Here is a 27635-nt window from a genome sequence, read left to right on the forward strand (position 1 = left end):
CGCCTCAGCTTGAAGAGAAACAGACGCCACCTCCAGCGCGACGATACCTACCCGCATCTCTGGACCGGACCGAGTCAATTCTGCCCCTGAGCCAAGGTGCACCTTGAGCCATCGATTCTGCCCTTCCTTGCCATCAATCCCTGTGTGAGTCAGTCTTGTCCCGTTTGTCTGTGGTCTGTCGGGTATAAGATAAGACCGTGTATAAGTGCCCACCTTTCTGTGCTGTACCTCTTGTCCGTGTAATCTAAACATTCTGCAAACCCATATTATAACCTCCTCCGGAGGTCTTGAGAACTGTACCCCTGGTGTCGTGTCATTTAACCCAGCCGTTGTGTCCTTTCCTTCATTGATCTAGCGTAGCGCGATTCGGCCAACGTTCGAGTATAATCGGGTAACTCGTGCGAACACGGCGGCCATTCCGCTCGGCCCACCATAACATCAAAGTCGTGTCCGTAACAATATATATATATATATATATATATATATATATATATATATATATACAGTGGTACCTCGGCTTACGAGTGCCCCAACGTACGAGTTTTTCGGGATATGAGCCGTCGCTCGGGCGGTTTGTTGCTTTGGGATACGAGCCGAGATCCGATGTACGAGCTCAAAAAATTTATTTTTTTGAATTTTCCGGTTGTGGCTTCCGGTTCCGGTCACGTGGTTATCTTGCCGTGAAAGCATCTCTGCTTGGATATAAAACACGCAATCGTCGAAATACATGAGCGAGGAATCTCCTTGCTCCAGCCGGTGACGTCATCGGCGGGGATCCCCGCCTCCAGAGTGGCTGGTCACGTGACCGCCAAAGCGTGTCGCGCGTGCGGGTATAATGAGCTACACCTGTGGATCACGTGACCACGGAAGCACGCCTCGCTTGAGAGGCATGGCTTTCGGTTTGCGTTTTGCTTTATAAGGCGCGATAAATGGGCTTTTGAGTGTTAGCGGTTCATGGCGTTGACGGTTCATGACGGTTCATGACGGTTCATGACGGTTCATGGCGTTGACGGTCAAAAACCCATTACATCAATTTTACCAGGCACTGTACAGTAAGTACAGTGGACACCAAATGCACGGTGGAAGGCTAGAAGTAGAAGATCGTCCAAGACAAGTGAGAATAAGCCATACTTTGGAGATGACGTCATTCGCTGGTCCGATAACCAAAGATGTGGTATAAAAAACCAGGTGAGCTAACAATGCAGCAATGAAGGAATTCGGCCAAGGCACCGGCACACAACGACCTACCTACATCGAAAGACTCAATGCCAATGGTGACAGAAGCCAAGACGGCCGGCTTAAACACCGCCGAAAGACCACGGTGTACCAACTTACGATGCAGAACATCTTGCACTTAATATGATGACAACAGGTGCCATCCTCTGACGTACCATTACAGGTACAGGTACAGTACACGTGAGCACAGAGCAAAAGTTCACTGAAACCGAGATTAAGAAAAAAGAAAAAACACCTCGTGGTCCGTGCTCGATATCCGAGTTTCAATCTTTTCAAACACATGATGCTCTCGGTCACGGTATCTCCTGCGAGCTGCTTCTCCTTCAACCACACAAACAACAACTTCTCCATATCTTCATGGATAGAGGTCCGGAGCTTTGAAATAATCGTAACGCCCTTGGCTGGCGTTATAGCCTTTATGGACTCCTTCTGCTTCAAAATCGTACATATCGTAGAAGGAGTACGATCGTACTGCCTCGCCAAGTCGACAACACGCACACCTCACCTGGCATGCTCTTCTCCTCTGCTTAATAAAACCAGTTTATTTCTTTACATTCTCTTGTATTATGTACAGTATATACGAGGTCGTGCTTGTTTATACATTATTTGTTATTTATAAAGTACATTTTTGTTATTTAAAAGCACCTAACAAAAAAAATTGGTGTTTTTTTTTTGAGGCTGGAACGGATTAATAGCATTTCAATGCATTTGAATGGGAAAATTTGCTTTGACTTACGAGCGATTTGGCTTACGAGCTCCGTCACGGAACGGATTAAACTCGTAAGCCGAGGTACCACTGTATATATATATATATATATATATATATATATATATATATATATATATATATATATATATATATATATATACATACATATATATACATACATATATATGTATATATATTGTGGATATGAGGATTGTGTTTTTTTATTGTTTTATTGTGGACCCTCCTTCCTCCAGTTGTTGTGTATAAAGGTCAAAGGGCGTCCCGTAGTTATGTCATATACAATCACGTTTAGCCAATCATAGATTCCCTGCTTGTTGGTAGTTATTTCCTTATTCTATGTAGGTTAAGGCTGTGTCTTCCATTAATTGACACTCCATTGCACCGAATTCAAATAGATAGATCCCCTTTTATTCCCAAAGCCCCATTCCCAAAGCCTCGATTGCCAACTGCATTCGCCGCAGCTGCTGGGCGGTTTTCACCGCGACTCCATTAGCCACGAGGTGGGCTCGGAGAAGAAGAGGGAGGAGCCGCCGAATCCAGGGCGTGGCCCGCCGATCGTCATCAAGGGTGGAGCCAGAGAGCCCGTGCCCACCAATCAGGGCCGAGGCGACCTCACCGATGGGCGTGTCCTGGAGGCCGGCGGCTTGATCGCCCGAGGGCGATATAAGCGCGCGTGGAAGCCTAGGAGTTGCGCAAGGAGTCGAAGGTGGTTGCGTTTGAGAGAGGAGTCCAAGGTGGTTGCGTTTGAGAGAGGAGTCCAAGGTGGTTGCGTTTGAGAGAAGAGTCCAGACGAGCTTGGTAAAGGCAGAGGAAGGGATCCCCACGGAGAGTTGCGCCCGTTAAGAAGTTGGCTCCACCAGAAGTTGGCTCCACAAGCAGTTTTGGCTCCACCAGCAGCGTTGACTCCACCAGGCAGCTTCGACCCGTTACCCAGCGGGAGCCAGATTGCGGTGGCATCGGTGGCCGTCGAGGTCCAGCCCGACGTCCCGTGCGGGATCAAGCCCGAACCATCTGCCCCAGTTGAACCTTCCCATTCCTCCTTCCAATCATTCCTGCCTGCAAATTCCCCATTCGTGTGAGTCCGTCTTTGTTTGTTCTGTCTTGGGGTATAAGTTAAGCCTGTGTAGATAAGCTAGCATTTCACTGTGTCTCCTTGATTCCTTCTGTCATTATTTTATTATCTTTCCTTCTTCCTTGGTTTCTTTTGGTCCTGTAAATAGTAATAAATAATAGTCGTAGTTCAAACCTTTTTGCCTTCGTCTTCCTCTTCTTCACATCCGTGTCGTCTTTGTCTTTTCCCTCATTGAATATCTGTGGCACGATTTGGCCAACGTTTCAGGATCGGGTCTAGTCTTGGTAACAGTTCGTGCTGCGGTTGCTAAACACCGCTCGGCAATCAAGTAACATCTTATCCGCGGTACGAACGGGGCTGTGCACCGGCCTTTCCGGAGGCCTTGGTGCAGCTTCAGGGACCACGTCGGTCAGCAATAATCGAGGGGACTAATCCCCCCTCAAAGGGGAACCATAGGCCGACGTTGGGTTCCGTAACAATATATATAGATATATGTATATAGATATATGTATATGTATACGTATGCATATACATATATCATTCAAGCCCAACCCCTGTACGACGCCACATTATCACGTGCCTCGTGGTACTGCTGGCGCACAAAACTGGCTCGGGTAAATGAGCGACAGAGGCATGGTTTACTTTGTGAAAGGCCGGGCATAAGATGTGAAAAATATTCCTGCAATGGAAAAAACTGATAGATGTGACAGAGGTAAAAACACATTATTTTCGCAAAAGGTGGTGTTAAAATTTACCTCGGCTACTGAACAGCAAAACAAAGACCTCGACCTTCTTCAACTTGCCTGAAGATGTTTGTTTCTTCCCTTTTCTGCAGAAGCTCCTCATCAGCTTGAGATAGCTTCACCTCATTTCGTTGGCGCATCTGCTCCTCCTCAACAAGCTTCCTATGCAAAGTCCAAAAGAAAGAATGACAAAACAAAGACAACAAGTCGTACAAAGTCATAGAGCTTTTTGTTTCATTCATTTTGCCGTTTGATAACCAAATAGCTTGAACTACGAATCAAAGTGAAAACATGATGTTATTTGCCATTTTTCAAATAAAGCAATGATTCCATAATATCTATACCAGGACACAGCAGAGATTTTCTTAATCACCATGGCCCTGGTTGCATAAAGCATCATTAGGGAAATTTGAGGATTTCCTTAACTTACTCCTTAATGACATCCTTAAGTTGAGGATGATTGCATATACGAATATCCTGAAGTTTTTCCCTAAATCCTTCCTTAAAGTTAAGGAAGCCCCACACTCTACCCCCCCCCCCCTCCTCCTCCTCCTCCTCCTCTCAGCGGCTCTTCTTCACCAATTAGAAGTAAGTTTTCAAAAGTCACCTGGGTATTGTACATTGTAAGAAAGGTCATGATTCATTATTTGGGGTTGACGTCAGTTTAAACTCATTTGCATACATGTATGTATTGAGCATGAAAGTGGCTCAACGTGATTTTTGGGTTAAGGAAAGATTTACCGAAAGGTTTGCCTTCGCTAAAGATTTCCTTAAGTGCTATTGCAGAAACATCACTTAGCAAATCCTCAGCTAAGGATTTCCTTATGGTTAAGGAAATCCTTGGGAGCCATTGCTAAGTCAGGCAACCAATCAGATTAGAGATAGGATGCTCGTCCAAAAGTAAGAACACGTAATGAACACATGATTTTAAATGACGTTTGTTATATTGCTACATACACGCTTGTTATATGTTGCACGGGGAACACGTGATTTTAAATGACGCTTGTTATATTGCTACATACATGCTTGTTGTATGTTGCATGTGGAACACGTGATTTTAAATGACGCTTGTTATATTGCTACATACATGCTTGATATATGTTACATGGGGAACACGTGATTTTAAATGTCGCTTGTTATGTTATATGTTGCATGGGGCACACGTGATTTTAAATAATAATAATAATAATAATGCATTTATTTTATATAGCGCTTTTCAGGAAGCCCAAAGACGCTTTGACAGAGTGCAAAACATAATGCATAGCAAAACATAAAAACAATTGCAAAAAAAGAAGAATCAATAGGGAAATATTCAAAGCACAAAGGAGGGAGAAGGAGAGGAGATAGTCAGGGGTTAGATGCTGTGGGTTAAATATTGAATGCAGTGTTGAACAGGTGGGTCTTGAGTGATGTTTTGAATGTGGTGAATGAGGAGGAGTCTCTGATGGTGTGAGGTAGCGAGTTCCAGAGGGTGGGAGCAGCGATGGAGAAGACCCTGTCCCCCCAGGATCTAAATTTGGTCCGGATGGGGGGGGGGGTCAGGAGGTTGGTACCAGCAGAGCGGAGGTTGCGGGTGGGAGTGTGTCTGGAGAGGAGGTCAGCCAGGTAGGATGGGGCCAGGTTATGGAGGGCTTTGTAGGTCAAGAGGAGGATTTTGTACTGGATTCTCTGGGAGATGGGGAGCCAGTGAAGCTTGTAAAGGACGGGGGTGATGTGGTCACGGGTCCGGGAATGGGTGAGTAGACGGGCAGCGGAGTTCTGAATGTATTGGAGTTTATTGGTGATTGTTGAGGGTGAACCATAAAGGAGGCTATTGCAGTAGTCCAGACGGGAAGTGATGAAGGCGTGGATGAGGGTTTCTACAGCCACGGAGGAGAGGGATGGACGGAGACGGGCGATGTTTTTCAGGTGAAAGCAGGCTGTCTTTGTGATCTGTTTAGTGTATTTGTTGAAGGTGAGGGTTTGGTCAAAGATGATGCCAAGATTCCGGATGTGAGGGGAGGTGGATACTGGGAAACCGTCGATGTTGAGGGCAAAGTTATGGGTGGTCTTGGTGAGCGTTTTTGGGCCAATGATGATTATTTCAGATTTATAACAGTTAAGTTTGAGGAAGTTGATTTGAAGCCAGGATTTTATTTCAGTGATGCGGTTTGTCAGGATAGAGTGGGTGGCGGTGGAGATGGACTTGGTGGAGATGAAAAGCTGGATGTCATCGGCGAAGCAGTGGAATTGGAGACCATGACGGCAGATTAAGTGACCGAGGGGGGACAGGTAAAGGATGAAGAGGAGGGGGCCAAGAACTGAACCTTGGGGGACACCTTGGGGGAGGGGAGCAGTGGGGGATTTGCAGTTATTGATGGAGATGAACTGACGTCTGTCAGAGAGGTATGATTTAATCCAAGAGAGAGCAGTGCCGGTAATGTTAAAGGTGGTTTCAAGTCGGGTGAGGAGGATGGTGTGATCGATGGTGTCAAAGGCGGCGCTGAGGTCGAGGAGGATGAGAATGTTGAGGTTGCCAGCGTCAGAGGAGAGGAGAAGGTCGTTGGTGATTTTGAGGAGAGCAGTTTCAGTACTGTGGTTGGAGCGGAATCCGGATTGGAATGTTTCATACAGGTTATTGGCAGAGAGGTGATGTTTGAGTTGAGTGGCTACAGCGCGTTCCAAAACCTTTGACAGAAAGGGTAGGTTGGAGATGGGTCTGAAGTTATTTAGGGTGTCAGGGTTTAGTCCAGGTTTTTTCAGAATGGGGGTAACAGCAGCAATTTTGAGGGATGGTGGGACGATGCCTGTAGACAGGGAGGAGTTTATTGTTGCAATGATAAGTGGAGAGAGAGCAGGAAGGGAGGCCTTGACAAAGCTGGAGGGGATGGGGTCAAGAGTGCAGGTGGCAGTTTTCATTCCGATGAGGAGTTCAGAGAGGTCAGTAGGGGAGACTGGGGAGAATTGAGACAGGGGATGGCAGGATAAGGGGGGGCAGGTGGTTTGAGGGGGAGCGGGTGCGGCGGTGGTCAAGCTGTTGTAGATGTTTTCAATTTTGCGTTGGAAGAATGAAAGGAAGGAGATGCAGTTGTCTATTGTGAATGACTGGGTGGTGGTGTTCAGGGGGCTGAGGAGTTTGTTTATTGTAGAGAAGAGTGCTTTTGGGTTTCCGGAGCCAGAGTGGATAATTTGAGAGTAGTAGGCGGAGCGGGCGTGGGAGAGGGCATCTTTATAGTGTTGTATGTGGTCCTTGTAGGCCTGGGAGTGAACTGTGAGACCTGTTTTATTGCGGAGTCTTTCAAGTTGGCGAGCACGAGTTTTCATCAGGCGGAGTTCAGGGGTAAACCAGGGAGCAGAATGGGTGAAAGAAACTGTTTTGGTTTTTATAGGTGCAAGTTGGTCAAGGCAGGAGGAGAGAGTGTGGTTGTAGTAGTCAGTGAGGTCAGAAGGGGTGTGGAGGTCAACGAAGGGAGAAGTGGACATTTTTTCAGAGAGGGTCGATGAGAATGAGGTAGGTGAAAGAGCGTTTAGCTTACGGAAGTTGATAGTGCGATAATGCCTTGGTGCTGGGGTGGGGATGTTGATGGTCAGAGTGATGGCTAGGTGGTCAGAGAGAGTGAGGTCGGAGCCAGAGAGATGGTGCAAAATTAGTCCAGTAGAGCAGACAAGGTCCAAAATGTGACCACGGTTATGGGTAGGAAAGTTGACATGTTGAGTGAGGTTAAAGCAGGTGAGTAAATCAGTGAAGTCAGTGGTTAGCGTGGAGTCAGTGGAGTCCATGTGGATATTGAAATCACCAAGGAGGAGGATTGAGGGGGAGAGGGAACATAGCTGGGTCAGAAAGTAGGAGAAGTCAGACAGGAATGATGGGTGTGGTTTGGGAGGGCGGTAGACAACAGCCATGACTGACTGTGTGTGACCAGAGAGTTTAAAAGCCAGGTGTTCGAATGATGGAGCAGAGGAGATGGAGATGAGGTTGGTCTTGATTTCTTGTCGGTGAATAACGGCAATTCCACCACCTCGGCCCTCCGAGCGTGGTTTATTGATGTAAGAATATCCATTGGGTGTGGTGAGGTTGAGCGTGTAGTAGTCCAGAGGTTGTTGCCAGGTCTCAGTGAGACAGAGAAAGTCCAGTTTATTTTCCAGGATGTAGTCGTTCAGGATGAGGCATTTGTTGTTGAGGGACCGGGTATTGAACAGGGTGAGCTTGATGTTGTTTTGTACGGCGGGTATGAATCCAGGTGATTTGGCCAGGGTTCGCAGACAGGAGGTGCGATTTTGTGCGTTGTTGTGACCAGGTGTGTTGGGACGATGAGTGGGAGTGCGCTGAGCCGACCAGAGGATGGGGATGGAGTGACCTGATTGTAAATAAACAAACTTATGACCGGAGCCACGGTGAATGTACCTGGGTCGACGCAGGAGTCCATCCGATTTGATTGCAGAGATGCATGATGGGGTGACGCTTGTTATATGTTGCATGTGGAACACGTAATTTTAAATGACGCTTGCTGTATGTATGTTGCATGTGGAACATGTGATTTTAAATGACGCTTGTTATATGTTGCATGGGGAACTCGTGCTTGCGGATGAACGAGGAATAAAATTATTCTTGTATAAAATTCATTCGATTCAGGTCTCCTTGTGCATTTTGTTGTAAATGTGTTAATGTGTGCAGTAAATGTTTGGAAAATTTCCGAGAATGGTGGAAGTGTGAAATAAAATATGAAAGATATTTTAAAAAGTAAAAAATAAAAATAAAAAAAAGTCAAATGCGAGTGTGAAACTACAAGCATACAAGCAAAATATTCAGGATGTCATGAAAGAGTGAACATGTTATCCAAGTCACTGTGCCGCCGCTCAGAGTGTGCTTCACAATGTACAATCATAACTCAATTATGGAATTATCGTTATATCAGTCTCTGGCGTCGCGCTGCGATAATCGTCCTCTTCATGACCAATTTCCATGAAGAGCGCCATTTGGAAACTCAAAGGTTCGTGGATAAGGACCTTAAGGAGTATGCTCCCTTAACCTTAAGGAGGGATTTAAGGAAAAACTTAAGGATTATTCATATATGCAACCACCCTTCAACTTAAGGATGTCATTAAGGGAAAAGTTAAGGAAATCCTCAAATTTTACCTTCAGGATGTTTTATGCAATTGGTTCATAAACTCCGCCCACGTTTGGTGGCAGAAGTAATAAAATGGTGAGTGAGAATGGAATGAATTTTACACAAGAATCATTTTATTCCTCCTTCATCCACAAGCATGTGTTTCCCATGCAACATGGGGAAGATGATGAAGAAACGATGAAGATGAAGAAACGATGAAGCTATCTCCGAGGGCCTTTCACTTACTCACCGCAGGCAGGTTGGTGGTCTTTCCGTCTTCTACCGACTCCTCTCTGGCCTTGCCCCCCCCCCAGCCCTCTCTCGGCTCTGTCCCCCACATATTCCTACAGGTCGCACAAGATCTGCCTGCAACCCTCTTATGGTTAAACTGCCAAAATCAAGACTCTCTGCTCACCTTCACTCCTTCATTCCTCTTTTCTCCCACCTCTGGAACAAACTCCCTCACTCTCTTCAATCCCACTCCTCCCTCCAAGTCTTTAAAACAGCTGTTCACCACCATCTCTTATCTTCCCCCATCCAAAACCTTGATCATTTCTACCCCCACTAATTTCACCCCAAATCCACTTTTTTTAAATACCAACTTCTTTCCTGGAAGTCCTTGTGTTTTATACTTCTCCCACGCCCTCCCCCTTCCCACGCCTCCTCCCCCCAAGCCCTCTCCCTCCCACACATCTCCCGATGCCCCTGCTCTCAAATGTTGTATTTGTGTGCTTCCCCTTCTCTCCCCATCTTGTCTACCGCTCCCTCTTTTTATATATTTTGTTTGTCTGTTTGATTTTTTTTTTGTGATAAATGTTAGCTCTTTCACGAGTCTCGATTCTGTATACAAAAAAAAAAAAAAAAACACAAAGCAAGCGTCATTTGAAATTAAATGTTTATTACGTGTTCTTGCTTTCGCACGCCTCTTGCTACCTCTCGTCTGATTGGTTGCCTGGCATAGCAACAGCTACTGAGGATTTCCTTAACTTTAAGGAAAACCTTATCCTTAACGGTTGTTTATGCAACAGCACTTAAGAAAATCCTTAGCTAAGGAATTACAACGTACCTTATGGGAAATCTTTCCTCAGGGTTAAGGGAGTTTTATGCAACCAGGCCTATGATCTTAAAAGAGATAGTTTTATTTTTAGCCATCACTCTAACAACGGATTTCACCTGTTAATGTGGTCGGGTAGGATTGCTTAGAGGTATGCCCACTTGCCTTTGAGCTGTCTTGCCTGGGTTACAATCTTAGCCCAGCTATAAACTGCCATCCTGGTGTATTGCAGGCAATGTGAGGCATCAATGTGTGTGCCGTCTCTCAGATGGACGTAAACCTGAACATCCCGTCTGCCGGCATTAGTTGGTGGACGTTAAAGATCCCACGGTGCCTTTTGCAAAAAGTAGGCGAGCTATCACTGGCACCATGAACAAATTACAAATTCCTGCTGTGACATGCAAGGGGCACTGCATCAGCAGAACAGCTGTGCTCCCAGGAAATGATGCTACCAGCAGCCATGTGCTGCATACCAAAGAAGAAGAACTTTTAACGAAACAATCGCTGGTACGTTATTTTTGAATTAACATTTTTCACATCTATGTGAAGACACAGATCTACTGATCAATAGGTATAAAATCAATGAGGGATTTATTAAACGCATAATACTCATTTATCTCATTGCGGCAATTATTGAATACTTCCTTTACCATAGAAAGTGCTGAAAAAATCGAAACATTTCCTTCAACACCCGATTGTAACCCCAACGCCAACAATCTAAACACAACGGTAAGTGCCAGAATGTATGCTGTGGAGTTGTTTCATCAGGCCAACTTGTGATCGAATTTGAAGTGGTGTCACAGAATGCTTTTTTACTTTCACTCTTTCAAAACAGAATACTTTCACTCTATGGGCTGTGGCCGGAGTGCTCGAATACTTGCAAATTTTCAGAAGGTCCACACAAATTACACCATGTTCCATTGGAACAATGGCTTTTTCCAGACTATTTCACTAACGTGTTGAGGTCGTTTCAAAGCCAAAGCAGTGTGGTAATGGTACTTTTGACTCGAGTCGGGTACTCTTGATATGACCTTTGGGATTTTTAAACATGGCAATGAAGATGTTATATTTTGATTTAAGAATAAAAGAAATAGAAACGACCAAGGCTATTGTGATTTGTGTGTGCACCTTCCTGTGGCCCACCTCTGCAGTATGACTTCTTTGTCTTTATACATCTCAGTCATTATTTCCAGCTTTTTCTGGGAGAAATCCAGGTCCTTCTTCAAGCGAATGTCATCAGCTTTAAGGCGGGAGTTGTTGCAAGAGTAACTCTGTAGGATGTCTGTGCATGAGAACATTTTCCATAATGTAAGTTTTTATGCAAAAAAACCTCAATATAAGCAAGTAAAAAACGACCAGTTTATACATTTATCCAGCTGTCTCAGCAAAACAAATCTGTGATGCGAGTCAGTGTGTTAAGGTTTTGTGATGGCCAGCGCACCTGGTCACAGCAACGCACACGATCGCACCTCCTGTCTGCAAACCCTGGCTAAATCACCTGAGTTCATCCCCACCATACAAAACAACATCAAGCTCACCCTGTTCAATACCCGGTCCCTCAACAACAAAAGCCTCATCCTGAACGACTACATTCTGGAAAATAAACTGGACTTTCTCTGTCTCACTGAAACCTGGCAACAACCTCTGGACTACTTCTCACTCAACCTCACTACACCCAATGGATTACATCAATAAACCACGCTCGGAGGGCCGAGGTGGTGGAATTGCCGTAATTCACCGACAGGACATCAAGACCAGCCTCATCTCCATCTCATCTGCTCCATCATTTGAACACCTGGCTTTTAAACTCTCTGGTCACACACAGTCAGTCATGGCTGTTGTCTACCGCCCTCCCAAACCACACCCATCATTCCTGTCTGACTTCTCCTACTTTCTCACCCAGCTCTGTTCCCTCTCCCCCTCAACCCTCCTCCTCGGTGATTTCAATATCCACATGGACTCCACTGACTCCACAATAACCACTGACTTCACTGATTTACTCACCTGCTTTAACCTCACTCAACATTTGAATTTCTTTCCTACCCAATCTTCTTTCCTACTTTCCTACCCATAACCATGGGCACATTCTGGACCTTGTCTGCTCTACTGGATTAATTTTGCACCATCTCTCTGGCTCCGACCTCACCCTCTCTGACCACTTAGCCATCACTATGACCATCAACATCCCCACCCCAGCACCAAGGCATTATCGCACTATCAATTTCCGTAAGCTAAACGCTCTTTCACCTACCTCATTCTCATCCACCCTCTCTGAAAAAATGTCCACTTCTCCCTTCGTTGACCTCCACACCCCTTCTGACCTCACTGACTACTACAACCACACTCTATACTCCTGCCTTGACCAGCTTGCGCCCGTGAAAACCAAAACAGTTTCTTTCACCCATTCTGCTCCCTGGTTTACCCCTGAACTCCGCCTGATGAAAACTCGTGCTCGCCAACTTGAAAGACTCCGCAATAAAACAGGTCTCACAATTCACTCCCAAGCCTACAAGGACCACCTACAACACTACAAAGATGCCCTCTCCCGCGCCCGCGCCGCCTACTACTCTCAAATTATCCACTCTGGCTCTGGAAACCCAAAAGCACTCTTCTCTACAATAAACAAACTCCTCAGCCCCCTGGACACCACCACCCAGTCATTCACAGTAGACAACTGCAGCTCCTTCCTTTCATTCTTCCAAAGCAAAATTGACAACATCTACAACAGCTTAACCACCACCGCACCTGCTCCCCCTCAAACCACCTGCCCCCCCCCCCCGCCCCCCCCCGTATCCTGCCAACCCTTGTCTCAGTTCTCCCCAGTCTCCCCTACTGACCTCTCTGAACTCCTCATAGGAATGAAAACTGCCACCTGCACTCTTGACCCCATCCCCTCCAGCTTTGTCAAGGCCTCCCTTCCTGCTCTCTCTCCACTTATCACTGCAACAATAAACTCCTCCCTGTCTACAGACATCGTCTCACCATCCCTCAAAATTGCTGCTGTTACCCCCATTCTGAAAAAACCTGGACTCAACCCTTACACCCTAAACAACTTCAGATCCATCTCAAACCTACCCTTTCTGTCAAAAGTTTTGGAATGTGCTGTAGCCACTCAACTTAAGCATCACCTCTCTGCCAATAACCTGTATGAAACATTCCAATCTGGATTCCGCTCCAACCACAGTACTGAAACTGCTCTCCTCAAAATCACCAACGACCTTCTCCTCTCCTCTGACGCCGGCAACCTCAACATTCTCATCCTCCTCGACCTCAGCGCCGCCTTTGACACCATCAATCACACCATCCTCCTCACCCGACTTGAAACCACCTTTAACATTACCGGCACTGCCCTCTCTTGGATCAAATCATACCTCTCCGACAGACGCCAGTTCATCTCCATCAATAACTGCAAATCCCCCACTGCTCCCCTCCCCCAAGGTGTCCCCCAAGGTTCAGTTCTTGGCCCCCTCCTCTTCATCCTGTACCTGTCCCCCCTTGGTCACTTAATCCGCCGTCATGGTCTCCAATTCCACTGCTTCGCCGATGACATCCAGCTTTTCATCTCCACCAAGTCCATCTCCACCGCCACCCACTCTATCCTGACAAACTGCATCACTGAAATAAAATTATGGCTTCAAATCAACTTCCTCAAACTTAACTATGATAAATCTGAAATAATCATCATTGGCCCAAAAACGCTCACCAAATCCACCCATAACTTTGCCCTCAACATCGACGGTTTCCCAGTATCCACCTCCCCTCACATCCGGAATCTTGGCATCATCTTTGACCAAACCCTCTCCTTCGACAGATACACTAAACAGATCACAAAGACAGCCTTCTTTCACCTGAAAAACATCACCCATCTCCATCCATCCCTCTCCTCCACGGCTGCAGAAACCCTCATCCACACCTTCATCACCTCCCGTCTGGACTACTGCAACAGCCTCCTCTTTGGTTCACCCTCAATAATCTATATATATAAAACACAGTTTGTGTGTGTGTGTGTGTGTGTGTGTGTGTGTGTGTGTGTGTAATGTTACCGATAGACTCCGAAACGGAGAGGCTCACGTGCGTGATATTTGGCATAGACATGGCTATTGAGCCTGGGACGAACATGGCCGAGACCATATTTGACGAGATCCATATTATTAATTCATATTTACCTCGACGCATTTCAGCGAAGTACCCGCTAATCTCAGCCAGTGCGAGCAGCTCGCTGATTCGCTCAGAGCGATCACGTGATGTTCCATCCCGTCACACGTCACACGTTTGCATGTAATTCAGGGCGAAAAGCGATTGCGTTTTTTCACCTTTATGCGATCGTGTTTTGTGTCGATTTTGTGCGATATGAATTAAATTTTAATTCATATTTCGTGTTTACGAATTTGAATACGAAGGATTTCCCCTTTCCTCTTTCGATTTCGAATACGAATCGAATACGAGCTTGAGTCGAGAGGGCGAATGTATGGGTTGGGAATGTACGGGTCTCCCTTCCCCCGCCCGGCAACGCCGGTACTGGAGGGCGTGGGTCACAAGATCGGTGAGTCTCCAAAATCCGCTTCGTGCTCTTGCGAAGATGCAGGACGCTGTCGCGATTGTTATGCTGCTCTCCGACCATGAGAACTGCAACGTCATTGTTGACTGGCCCTCCCCTTCCCCTCCCTCCCTCCCCCCTACCCCCTCCACCTCCCCCTCCCTTTTCCCCCTCCCCCCTCCCCCTCCCTTTTCCCCTCGCCCACCCTTTTCCCCCTCCCCCCTCCCCTTTCCCCTCCCCCCTCCTCCTCCCCCATCCCCTCCCCCTCCCCCTTGCCCCCTCCCCCCTACTCCCTCCCCCTCCCCCCTACTCCCTCCCCCTCTCCCCCCCTCCCCCTCCCCCCTACTCCTCCCCCCTCACCCTTCCCCCTCCCATGCCCCCTCCCCCTCCCCCCTCCCACCCCCTCACCCTCCCATCCCTCTCCCCCCTCCCCTCCCCCCCTCCCCCCTCCTCCTCCCCCCTCCCCTCCCCCCCTCCCCCCTCCTCCTCCCCCCTCCCATTCCTCCCTCCCACCCCCTCCCCCTCCCATCCCTCACCCTCCCCATCCCCCCTCTTCTCCCCTCTCCCCCTCCCCCTCCCCCTCTTCTCCACCTCTCCCCCTCCCCCTCCCCCTCTTCTCCCCTCCCCCCCCTCTTCTCCCCTCCCCCCCGTTCCCCTCCCCTCCCTTCCCCCCTCCCCTCCCCTCCCCCGCCCGGCAATGCCGGGTACTTCTGCTAGTCATCAATAAACTCCAATACATTCAGAACTCCGCTGCCCGTCTACTCACCCATTCCCGGACCCGTGACCACATCACCCTCGTCCTTTACAAGCTTCACTGGCTCCCCATCCCCCAGAGAATCCAGTACAAAATCCTCCTCTTGACCTACAAAGCCCTCCATAACCTGGCCCCATCCTACCTGACTGACCTCCTCTCCAGACACACTCCCACCCGTAACCTCCGCTATGCTGGTACCAACCTCCTGACCCCCCCCCCCCCCCCCATGCGGACCACATTCAGATCCTGGGGGGACAGGGCCTTCTCCATCGCTGCTCCCACCCTCTGGAACTCACTACCTCACACCATCAGAGACTCCTCCTCACTCACCACATTCAAAACATCACTCAAGACCCACCTGTTCAACACTGCATTCAACATTTAACCCACAGCATTTAACCCCTGACTATCTCTTCTCCTTCTCCTTCCTTTTGCTTTTTTTATTTTATTTTATTTTTTTGTATACAGAGTCGAGGTGCGTGAAAGAGCTAACATTTATCAAACAAACAAATCAAACAAACAAGCAAATGAAAAATCGGTCAGAGACCGAGGACTTGCCGGAATGTACTCTTTTATCGGCCATTTAAGACAAATATGGCGTCCGAACCACGTGATAGATGACGTCATCATTAACATATATTATTCCCCATGGAGAGTTCTTTACAAAGAGCCATGTCTCAACTTTTTCTATTCAGCACTTTTGGAGATATGGAGGTGCTACGTTTTTCGGTTTTTCCAAGATGGCAGCCGAACCACGTGACCTATGATGTCATCATTAACATATTTTATTCCCCATGGAGAGTTCTTTACAATGAGCCATGTCTCAATTTTTTCTATTCAGCACTTTCAGAGATATGGAGGTGCACAATTTTTCGGTTTTTCCAAGATGGCGGCCGAACCACGTGACATATGACGTCATCATTAACATATTTTATTCCCCATTGAGAGTTCTTTACAATGAGCCATGTCGCAATTTTTTCCATTCTGCACTTTTGGAGATATAGTGGTGCAAAGTTTTCCCATTTTTCCAAGATGGCGGCCGAACCACGTGACCGATGGCGTCATCATTAACATATTTTATTCCCCATGGAGAGTTCTTTACAATGAGCCATGTCTCAATTTTTTCTGTTCAGCACTTTTGGAGATTTTGTGGTGCAAAGTTTTGCCGTTTTTCCAAGATGGCGGCCGACCACGTGACTGATGACGTCATCATTAACATATTTTATTCCCCATGGAGAGTTCTTTACAATGAGCCATGTCTCAATTATTTCTGTTCAGCACTTTTGGAGATATAGTGGTGCAAAGTTTTGCCGTTTTTCCAAGATGGCGGCCGACCACGTGACATATGATGGCATCATTAACATATTTTATTCCCCATGGAGAGTTCTTTCCAATGAGCCATGTCTCAATTTTTTCTGTTCAGCACTTTTGGAGATATAGTGGCGCAACGTTTTGCCGTTTTTCCAAGATGGCGACCGAACCACGTGACTGATGACGTCATCATTTACATATTTTATTCCCCATGGAGAGTTCTTTCCAATGAGCCATGTCTCAATTTTTTCTGTTCAGCACTTTTGGAGATATAGTGGCGCAACCTTTTTGCCGTTTTTCCAAGATGGCGACCGAACCACGTGACTGATGACGTCATCATTTACATATTTTATTCCGCATGGAGAGTTCTTTCCAATGAGCCATGTCTCAATTTTTTCTGTTCAGTACTTTCGGAGATATAGAGGTGCAAATTTATTCGGTTTTTCCAAGATGGCGGCCGAACCACGTCACCGATGACGTCATCATTGAGGCACAGTATATTAGAGGGCAAGACCATTATGTGTGCAAAGTTTGGCGATTCTCCGTGCAACGGTGTAGACGCAGTGCTGCAAACAGACAAACAGACAGACAAACAGACAGACAAACAGACAGACAGACAAACAAACGAACAGATCAACATACTTGCCGGAAAAAAATTTCCGGCAAGTAATGAAAAATCGGTCAGAGACCGAGGACTTGCCGGAATGTACTCTTTTATCGGCCATTTAAGACAAATATGGCGTCCGAACCACGTGATAGATGACGTCATCATTAACATATATTATTCCCCATGGAGAGTTCTTTACAAAGAGCCATGTCTCAACTTTTTCTATTCAGCACTTTTGGAGATATGGAGGTGCTACGTTTTTCGGTTTTTCCAAGATGGCAGCCGAACCACGTGACCTATGATGTCATCATTAACATATTTTATTCCCCATGGAGAGTTCTTTACAATGAGCCATGTCTCAATTTTTTCTATTCAGCACTTTCAGAGATATGGAGGTGCACAATTTTTCGGTTTTTCCAAGATGGCGGCCGAACCACGTGACATATGACGTCATCATTAACATATTTTATTCCCCATTGAGAGTTCTTTACAATGAGCCATGTCGCAATTTTTTCCATTCTGCACTTTTGGAGATATAGTGGTGCAAAGTTTTCCCATTTTTCCAAGATGGCGGCCGAACCACGTGACCGATGGCGTCATCATTAACATATTTTATTCCCCATGGAGAGTTCTTTACAATGAGCCATGTCTCAATTTTTTCTGTTCAGCACTTTTGGAGATTTTGTGGTGCAAAGTTTTGCCGTTTTTCCAAGATGGCGGCCGACCACGTGACTGATGACGTCATCATTAACATATTTTATTCCCCATGGAGAGTTCTTTACAATGAGCCATGTCTCAATTATTTCTGTTCAGCACTTTTGGAGATATAGTGGTGCAAAGTTTTGCCGTTTTTCCAAGATGGCGGCCGACCACGTGACATATGATGGCATCATTAACATATTTTATTCCCCATGGAGAGTTCTTTCCAATGAGCCATGTCTCAATTTTTTCTGTTCAGCACTTTTGGAGATATAGTGGCGCAACGTTTTGCCGTTTTTCCAAGATGGCGACCGAACCACGTGACTGATGACGTCATCATTTACATATTTTATTCCCCATGGAGAGTTCTTTCCAATGAGCCATGTCTCAATTTTTTCTGTTCAGCACTTTTGGAGATATAGTGGCGCAACCTTTTTGCCGTTTTTCCAAGATGGCGACCGAACCACGTGACTGATGACGTCATCATTTACATATTTTATTCCGCATGGAGAGTTCTTTCCAATGAGCCATGTCTCAATTTTTTCTGTTCAGTACTTTCGGAGATATAGAGGTGCAAATTTATTCGGTTTTTCCAAGATGGCGGCCGAACCACGTCACCGATGACGTCATCATTGAGGCACAGTATATTAGAGGGCAAGACCATTATGTGTGCAAAGTTTGGCGATTCTCCGTGCAACGGTGTAGACGCAGTGCTGCAAACAGACAAACAGACAGACAAACAGACAGACAAACAGACAGACAGACAAACAAACGAACAGATCAACATACTTGCCGGAAAAAAATTTCCGGCAAGTAACAAACGAACAGATCAACATACTTGCCGGAAAAAAATTTCCAGCAAGTAACAAACGAACAGATCAACATACTTGCCGGAATCTTTTCCGGCAAGTAATGAAAAATCGGTCAGAGACCGAGGACTTGCCGGAATATACTTTTTTATTGGCCATTTAGGACAAATATGGCGGCCGAACCACATGGCCGATGACGTCATCATTAACATATTTTATTCCCCATGGAGAGTTCTTTACAATGAGCCATGTCTCAATTTTTTCTGTTCAGCACTTTTGGAGATATAGTGGAGCAAAGTTTTGCCGTTTTTCCAAGATGGCGGCCGACCACGTGACTGATGACATCATCATTAACATATTTTATTCCCCATGGAGAGTTCTTTGCAATGAGCCATGTCTCAATTTTTTCTGTTCAGTACTTTCGGAGATATAGCAGTGCAAATATTTTCGGTTTTTCCAAGATGGCGGCCGAACCACGTGACTGATGACGTCATCATTAACATATTTTGTTCACCATCGGGAGTTCTTTACAATGAGCCATGTCTCAATTTTTTTCTGTTCAGCACTTTTGGAGATATAGTGGTGCAAATTTTTGCCGTTTTTCCAAGATGGCGGCCGAACCACGTGACCGATGACGACATCATTAACATATTTTATTCCCCCTGGAGAGTTCTTTCCAATGAGCCATGTCTCAATTTTTTCTGTTCAGCACTTTTGGAGATAGAGGTGCAACGTTTTTCGGATTTTCCAAGATGGCGGCCGAACCACGTGACCGATGACGTCATCATTAACTTATTTTATTCCCCCTGGAGAGTTCTTTCCAATGAGCCATGTCTCAATTTTTTCTATTCAGCACTTTCGGAGATATGGAGGTGAATTTTTTTCCCGTTTTTCCAAGATGGCGGCCGCACCACGTGACCGATGACGTCATCATTAACATATTTTATTCCACATGGAGAGTTCTTGACAATGAGCCATGTCTCAATTTTTTCTATTCAGCACTTTCGGAGATATGGAGGTGCTAGGTTTTTCGGTTTTTCCAAGATGGCGGCCGACCACGCGACTGATGACGTCATCATTAACATATTTTATTCCCCATGGAGAGTTCTTTACAATGAGCCATGTCTCAATTTTTTCTGTTCAGCACTTTTGGAGATATAGTGGTGCAAAGTTTTGCCGTTTTTCCAAGATGGCGGCCGACCACGTGACATATGACGTCATCATTAACATATTTTATTCCCCATGGAGAGTTCTTTACAATGAGCCATGTCTCAATTTTTTCTGTTCAGCACTTTTGGAGATATAGTGGCGCAACGTTTTGCCGTTTTTCCAAGATGGCGACCGAACCACGTGACTGATGACGTCATCATTTACATATTTTATTCCCCATGGAGAGTTCTTTACAATGAGCCATGTCTCAATTTTTTCTGTTCAGTACTTTCGGAGATATAGAGGTGCAAGGTTTTTCAGTTTTTCCAAGATGGCGGCCGAACCACGTCACCGATGACGTCATCAATTGGGCACAGTCTATTCCAGGGCAAGACCAATATGTGTGCAAAGTTTGGCGATTCGCCGTGCAACGGTGTAGACGCAGTGCTGCAAACAGACAGACAGACAGACAGACAGACAGACAGACAGACAAACAGACAGACAAATGAAAAATCGGTCAGAGACCGAGGACTTGCCGGAATGTACTTTTTTATCGGCCATTTAGGACAAATATGGCGGCCGAACCACGTGACCGATGATGTCATCATTAACATATTTTATTCCATGTGGAGAGTTGTTTACAATGAGCCATACCTCAATTTTTTCTATTCAGGACTTTTGGAGATACAGTGGAACAAAGTTTTGCCGTTTTTCCAAGATGGCGGCCGACCACGTGACATATGACGTCATCATTAACATATTTTATTCCCCATGGAGAGTTCTTTACAATGAGCCATGTCTCAATTTTTTCATTTCAGCACTTTCGGAGATGTTGAGGTGCAAAGTTTTCCCATTTTTCCAAGATGGCGGCCGAACCACGTGACCGATGGCGTCATCATTAACATATTTTATTCCCCATGGAGAGTTCTTTACAATGAGCCATGTCTCAATTTTTTCTGTTCAGCACTTTTGGAGATTTTGTGGTGCAAAGTTTTGCCGTTTTTCCAAGATGGCGGCCGACCACGTGACTGATGACGTCATCATTAACATATTTTATTCCCCATGGAGAGTTCTTTACAATGAGCCATGTCTCAATTATTCTGTTCAGCACTTTTGGAGATATAGTGGTGCAAAGTTTTGCCGTTTTTCCAAGATGGCGGCCGACCACGTGACATATGACGTCATCATTAACATATTTTATTCCCCATGGAGAGTTCTTTCCAATGAGCCATGTCTCAATTTTTTCTGTTCAGCACTTTTGGAGATATAGTGGCGCAACGATTTGCCGTTTTTCCAAGATGGCGACCGAACCACGTGACTGATGACGTCATCATTTACATATTTTATTCCCCATGGAGAGTTCTTTACAATGAGCCATGTCTCAATTTTTTCTGTTCAGCACTTTTGGAGATATAGTGGTGCAAATTTTTGCCGTTTTTCCAAGATGGCGGCCGACCACGTGACATATGACGTCATCATTAACATATTTTATTCCCCATGGAGAGTTCTTTACAATGAGCCATGTCTCAATTTTTTCTGTTCAGTACTTTCGGAGATATAGAGGTGCAAATTTATTCGGTTTATCCAAGATGGCGGCCGAACCACGTCACTGATGACGTCATCATTGAGGCACAGTATATTAGAGGGCAAGACCATTATGTGTGCAAAGTTTGGCGATTCTCCGTGCAACGGTGTAGACGCAGTGCTGCAAACAGACAAACAGACAGACAAACAGACAGACAAACAGACAGACAGACAAACAAACGAACAGATCAACATACTTGCCGGAAAATTTTTCCGGCAAGTAACGAACAGATCAACATACTTGCCGGAAAAATTTTTCCGGCAAGTAACAAAGCATTCAACATTTAACCCACAGCATTTAACCCCTGACTATCTCTTCTCCTTCTCCTTCTCCTTCTCCTTCCTTTTGCTTTTTCTTTTTTTTTTTCTTTTTTTTTTGTATGGAGGAGGAGGGGGGAGGGGAAAACCCCTGACTATCTCTTCTCCTTCTCCTTCTCCTTCTCCTTCTCCTTCCTTTTGCTTTTTTTTTTTTTTTTTTTTTTTTTGTATACAGAGTCGAGGCTTGTGAAAGAGCTAACATTTATCAAACAAACAAATCAAACAAACAAGCAAACAAAGTATATAAAAAGGGGAGCGGTCGACAAGATGGGGAGAGAAGGGGAGGAAGCACACAAACACAACATTTGAGAGCAGGGACATCGGGAGATGTTTTTGGAGGGAGAGGGCCTGGGGGGAGGCAAGATAGGTATAAAACGCAAGGACACCAAGGACTTCCAGGAAAGAAGTCAAAAGTCACCTCAAAAAAGTGGATTTGGGGTGAAATTAGCGGGGGTAGAAAAGATCAAGGTTTTGGATTGGGGAAGATAAGAGATGGTGGTGAACAGCCGTTTTAAAGACCTGGAGGGAGGAGTGGGATTGAAGAGAGTGAGGGAGTTTGTTCCAGAGGCGGGAGAAAAGAGGCATGAAGGAGTGAAGGTGAGCAGAGAGTCTTGATTTTGGCAGTTTAACCATAAGAGGGTTGCAGGCAGATCTTGTGCGACCTGCAGGAATATTTGAGGGGACAGAGCCCAGAGAGAGCTGGGGGAGCAAGGCCGGAGAGGAGTCGGTAGAAGACGGAAAGACCGCCAACCTGCCTGCGGTGATTAAGTGAAAGGCCCTCGGAGATAGCGTCATCGCGGGAGATTCCAATGATTCTGAACGCTTTGGTTTCAACAGCGTGAAGACGAGCTAGGTGTGAGGCAGGAGCACCAGCCCAGAGGGGAGAGCAGTACTCCATTGAGCTGCGGATGAAAGCCTTGTATGTGGTGAGGAGCTCAGGTGTGCCAAGGAAGGACTTCGCACGACGGAGGATGCCAGGTCGTCGACTGGCTTTGGAGGCCAGCTTGGAAATGTGGTTTTCCCAGGAAAGATCATGGCAGATAGTGAGACCCAAAAGCTTGAGTGACAGAACTTCTTGGAGAGGATTATTCAGAAAGTAGATGGGAGGGTTGTCCAGTCGGTCTTTTCGGAGAGACATCGTAAGAGTGTGAGATTTGTCAGGATTGAAAGACATGTTCCACTTGTTTGCCCAGTCTGTGATTTTGTCCAGGTCTGCAGAGAGTGAGGAGGCTGCAGACTGCCGATCTGAGGGATGAGGAATGGCGCGGCAGAGAGTGGAGTCATCAGCAAAGAGATAGAGAGGATTCTCAAGAGAGTCAGAGAGATCATTGATGAAGACCAGAAAAAGCACAGGGCCCAGAACACTGCCTTGGGGAACTCCAGCCTGAACAGGAAGAGGAGATGAGAGAAACCCATTCAGGGCCACACGTTGACGACGACTAGAGAGGAAGTCCGCCAGCCATGCGTGGAGATTTCCATGGATACCAAAGGAGGAGAGTTTGGTGAGCAGAGCGGGGTGCCAGACCGTATCGAAGGCATAGTCAGGTTCACTATGTCAATAAATTATATTTCGTTCAAAATCATGGTAGATTAGCAAACCTATACATTTTTGGAAAGGTTATAGCATAAGGAAACTAAAAGTCAATGTTTACATTTGGAGAGATACCTGTATGGCGGCAATTTTGGATTTTCAAAATGGCCACTGTAAAATACATATTTTGTTCTATTTCTGCCTCTAATTACCCTAAAAACTTTTTAAAATATACTAAACCTATATTTTCAGGGACAAGGAATCAAATGAAAGTATCAAATTAGTGCTATGGGGAATGGTAAGACACGAATCAAAGGTTTTGAATTGCAAAATACTGTCTCTATATTCGCGATAAGTTGCATAATCAAATACATGTTATCATTTTGTACAGGCAGTTAATAACATCAAAATGTGTCACAATAATTCATATCACCAAACATACACAGGCAGTCAGCAAAATCATATATACACATGCAGTCAGTATAACTTCATATCTACACAGGCAGTCAATGACAAAATATACACAAGCAGTCAATGGCATCAAACATACACGATTACAGAATATGCCATTTAGAGTTCGTCATCACTGTCCTGTGTGTCGTATCCGACAATATAGTCCGCATCGTTTTCACAGTCCGTTCCACACAAGCAAAGGTCGGTCAAATTGATTGGCAAATCGAATTGGTCGAATGGTCGATCGAATCGAATCGAATCGAATCGATTGAATGATCGATCGAAGCGATTGGTCGAATGGGTCGAATGGAATTGGTCGATTGGTCGAATTGGTCGAATCGAATTGGTCGGAATTGGCAAATGTAAACATTGATTTTCAGATTTTCCATGTAATAACGTTTCCAAAAATGTATATGTTTGCTAATCTACCATGATTTTGAACGAAAAAACATAGTGAACCTGACTAGCACGTGATATGTCGAGGGAGACAGCTCTAATTTCCTGTTTGGCATTGAGGACCTCCATCCATTGTTGAGACAGCAGAAGCAGCATGTCCAGAGTAGAGTGACCTGGTCTGAAACCAAATTGTTGATCAGAGATCAAGCCATTGGAGAAGAGGAAAGATTTCATATCCGAAGCAATGATGGATTCCACGACTTTGCTGATAATTGGGAGAAGTCTGATTGGTCTGTAGTTGCTAGGATCTGTTTTTGCACCTTTTTGTGCAAGGCGGTGATGTTGGCTGATTTCCAAGCAGATGGCAGTTGACCTTGAGCAAAAGAGAGGGTGAAGAGAACAGAGAGAGGGAGTGAAAGAGCGGAAGAACATGATTTTGGGACCTGTGGGCTGATGCCGCCAGGTCCAGTTGCAGAATCAGAGTCGAGGGTTGACAGAAACTTTTCCACCTTGTCAGGAGGAAAGGACACGGAGTCCAGGAGCAGCTGGGTACGACTGGGTATGGTGGGTACAGAGAGGGATGGGTTTGGGACACAAGATTTAGAGGCAAACACAGAGTTGAGGCATTCAGCTTTTTCACGTGCGGAGTCAGCTGTGTAGCCGTTTGAGGTAAGGGAGGGGATGGAGGGGGAACAAACACCTGAAACAGATTTGACCAGACGCCACCAGGATTTGGAAGAGGGAGACAGATAAGAGAGTTCGGTCTTGAGAACGGAGAGATATTGTTTCCTAGCTCTCCTGAGGGTGGACACACACTTGTTTCGGGCTTTGTGAAAGGAAATGAGATTTCCTTCCGTTGGATTTGCTTTCCAGGAGACGAAGGCAAGTTGTTTCTGGGCAACAGCCTCACCACAAGATTCCGTGTACCATGGACGGGAGGAAGGGTATGACAACTGAAGACGAGATGGGATAAATCTGTGCATGAGAGAGAGCAATTTACTTTGGAAGAATTCCCAGGATGAGTTGATGTCAGAGGTGGTAGAGATGGGAGACCAGTCCAGATGATTGATGGCTGCTTGAAGACCATGCCAGTTGGCCTGAGTGAAATGCCAGGCTCGTCGACGCTGAGCAGGTTCCCTGAGAATGGTCAGAGAGATGTCCACTTTAACAAGGACATGATCAGATGATCCGATTGGAGCAGAAGAAGAGCAGCAGACATTTTCAGGGAAGTTAGTCATAACCAAGTCCAGAAGAGAAGATGCTCCGTTGACTGAGATCCGGGTCGGGAAATTGACAGATTGTGTCAGTCCCAGTGAGTCGCAGAAGTCCTTTGCTGAGGAGCCATGGCTGGTGAGAGAGGAACCCACACCCAGCCAACTGGCATGGTGACAATTGAAATCACCACATATGAGGAAGAGAGAGTTGGGATGAGTAGATAGAAGTTGGTCCATATTATCAGACAGCGAGATGTAGATGGAGTCATCACTGTTTGGTGGACGGTACAACACACATATGAACAAGAGGTGGGAGTGAAGGGGAAGCCATAGCCAGAGGTATTCCTGGGGGTGAGGTGGAGAGAGTGCAGTGCAGGGCGAGTGAGGAAGAGAGTTTTTGATAAAGATAGCAACCCCACCTCCAGGGCGAGGCTCAGGTCTATCATACCGGAGGAGGGAGTAACCCGGGAGAGATACTAAGGAATCAGAGACATCATGAAGGAGGAAAGTTTCTGTTTAGCAGATCACGTCTGGTTTGACAGAAGCAACCTGTATGGAGAGATCAGTTAAGTTTGAACAAAGGCCCCGGATGTTTGAGGTCCATACCGTTAATGAAGAGGAAGGGGGAGCATCGGATACAGAACAGGGGGGAGGAGGGGTAGGGTAAGATGTGGAAGAGGTGGAAGAGGTAGGGAGAGCTGTTGAAGGTGTGTCAGAGATTTCGGAATAGCTCGGAGAAAGGGAAGGATGGGGCGGACAAAAGGTTTGATGGTGATTGGGTGAGGCACAATGAGGTGTTATTTGAGGAGGGGGCAGAGCGAGGCAGAAGGTTGGGGGAGATGGAGGTGAAAGTTGGAAGGGGGAACAAGCGGGGAGGACGCTTTGAGGAGGGGGAGTGAGAGGGGGGAAATTGAGAAGAAATGAGGGTGGGGAGATTTGAAGGGGAGGGGCGAGGGGGGAGTTTGGGAGGGAAGGGACAAGGGGAGGGATTTGAAAGGGATGGGATATGGGAGGAGATTTGGAGCGGAGGGGTGAGGGAGGAGTCTAGGAGGGGCGGGGCGAGGGGGAGTCTTGGAGGGAAGGGGTGAGGGGGTAGTTTAGGAGGGTGGGGGCAAGGGGGGAGATTTGAAAGGGATGGGTGATGGGGAGGATTAGGAGGGGAGGGGAAAGGGGGAAGATTTGAAAGGGATGGGTGATGGGGAAGATTTGGAGGGGAGGGGTGATGGGGAAGATTTGGAGGGGAGGGGTTATGGGGAAGATTTGGAGGGGAGGGGTGAGATTGGATTTTAGAAAGTGTACGATTAATGGGAAACGAACATTTATTGCAAAATGAGTTTCTTGTGACCTTCGAGTTAAAAATACGTTTCAGGACGCTGGATGGAGGATGGAGTGCAGGAGAGTTTAGGGAATGTAGAAAAAAGGCACTATAGGAGATGGAATTTTTTTTTGGGATGAATAGATTTGGTGAGCAAGTCGAAAGCAGCCTTTTAAAGAAGAAAAAGGTGTTATAATATATGACGGAATACAGAACTTGAGGGGAAAGTGTAAACATTGAAGGTTAATAACAGTGAAAACTATCTGGGGAAATGGGGGAGAAACACGTGGTCGAAGAACGAACGAACGAATAAGAATGAATAAACGAATGAGAACAAGAATAAGAACAGAGAAGGAAATGTTTTTTTTTTTTGGTTTTTTTTGAGTTGAGATTTACACAAGGAAGTAGGCTATGGGGTGAAAAGACTGGGAAAACAGAGAACGAAAGTTATTGGATCACAAACGACGGACCGCTGAGAGAAAAACAAAGCCTCAAGGTTGTACACTGTACAAGGCCTCAAGACACGACACGAATTAACACGATTTTCAATACAGGTATGAAAGATTTGCACTGAAAATCTTCCTCGGGACACAATATACGTACACACACCATAAAATAAATACAGTTATAACGAAAATACAAATGGGAACAATTACTTAACTTCGATTTCAAATCGCTCGCGACGCGGCAAACAGACGATTAATTTATGAAAGATAAACACCGAGAAACTTCTAAGGTGCACACTATAACTTCACACAACGAAAGATAAATACAACTTCGACAAAATACAATTGTGAACAGACTTAACTTTGAAAACGTGGAGACCGTGTGGAGCTTCGAAAATCCCTGCCACCGTCTCCAAGATCTCACGAGATCTGATTATTTGATTATTTACATGTTGATTTTTGTCTTTTTGCACTTGTTTTTTTGTACTCTGTCAAAGCGTCTTTGGGCTTCTTGAAAAGCGCTATATAAAATAAATGTATTATTATTATTATTATTATTATAGGATGTCTAAATTGTAGACTATATACAG

At 45.8% G+C, this 27635-nt stretch overlaps 1 long non-coding RNA gene across 1 annotated transcript; it reads right to left on the bottom strand.

Annotated features, from left to right (window-relative positions):
* Positions 1 to 3837: 3837 nt before the first annotated feature.
* Positions 3838 to 13873, bottom strand: LOC144889352 (uncharacterized). The gene is made up of 3 exons (XR_013621704.1): positions 13771 to 13873; positions 11066 to 11204; positions 3838 to 3943 (listed from the first exon to the last, which is right to left on the bottom strand). It is a non-coding gene; the product is annotated as an uncharacterized LOC144889352 (long non-coding RNA).
* Positions 13874 to 27635: the final 13762 nt, after the last annotated feature.

The sequence above is a fragment of the Myxine glutinosa genome, unplaced genomic scaffold (genome assembly GCF_964187855.1).
Source record: "Myxine glutinosa unplaced genomic scaffold, kmMyxGlut1.1 SCAFFOLD_3025, whole genome shotgun sequence".
NCBI lineage: Eukaryota > Metazoa > Chordata > Myxini > Myxiniformes > Myxinidae > Myxine > Myxine glutinosa.